The sequence below is a fragment of the Tupaia chinensis genome, unplaced genomic scaffold, assembly GCF_000334495.1.
Source record: "Tupaia chinensis unplaced genomic scaffold, TupChi_1.0 Scaffold000282_1, whole genome shotgun sequence".
NCBI classification, from domain to species: domain Eukaryota; kingdom Metazoa; phylum Chordata; class Mammalia; order Scandentia; family Tupaiidae; genus Tupaia; species Tupaia belangeri.
Window position 1 is genome coordinate 1,385,551 of NW_006159765.1, and position 915 is coordinate 1,386,465.

A 915-nucleotide genomic window follows, 5' to 3' on the forward strand; every position below is an offset into this window, starting at 1 on the left:
ACTCTTTCTAACAGAAAGTGAAGGGTAATATTGACCCTCAACAAACTGACAGAAACAACATCAGTTTTCTAAATCTAAATTAGTCCATTTTCCTAAGAAATCCCAAATAAAGTGATTATTTTAGCAAGCTTAAACACTCAAAGAAACATGTGGCCAAATAAATAGATCTCCTTTAAACTATTTAAACATGTGTTGAACCACTGATCCCTTAATTTTCAAATAAGTGATCAAAGCATAAAAGAAGGATATTTTTAGCTTTTAAAACTTTTCTAAATACACTAAATTTAAAAATGGATGACCAAATGCAGTGACATTTTTTCATTACCTATATTTCATATGCTGAAAATGTAACAGTGGAAGGCAATTTAGGAGATAATGATCATAAATTGGAAGGGAATGAAAGAACCAAGAAAATGGACTTAAAAACCGTATGCATCAGCAAGCTCAGGTAACTGGTAGGAAAGAACACATTGACAGAAAATCTATAGCAAAATTGGAAGCTGGCAGTTTCTAAAATGCAATAATAAGGGCAAAGAAATAAACTATACCCATAAAAATAAACTATAAAAGAGTCAGCCAGTAGATGATTTGAATAAGGTGAGAACTTTCTAAGAGGATTAGGTATGGGGAAATCACAAAGATAAGTATGTGAGTGTAGTTCAAGAATCTGTGGACAGCATCAAAAAGACCAAAGCCAAAATAAATTGCAGCTTGCACAAGATCTCTAAAAGTAAAAAAGAAAAGGAAAGAAAAATTAAATGATACCCAGGGAGATAGGTAATTATCAGCAATAATGGAAAAGGAAGACATGAAATTAAAAAAAATGAGCTACATTTTTATAATTTGATTTTATAATTGTATTTTATTAATATGTTTACTCTTTCTCTGTGCTGAAATCTTATACAGGATCAGCTT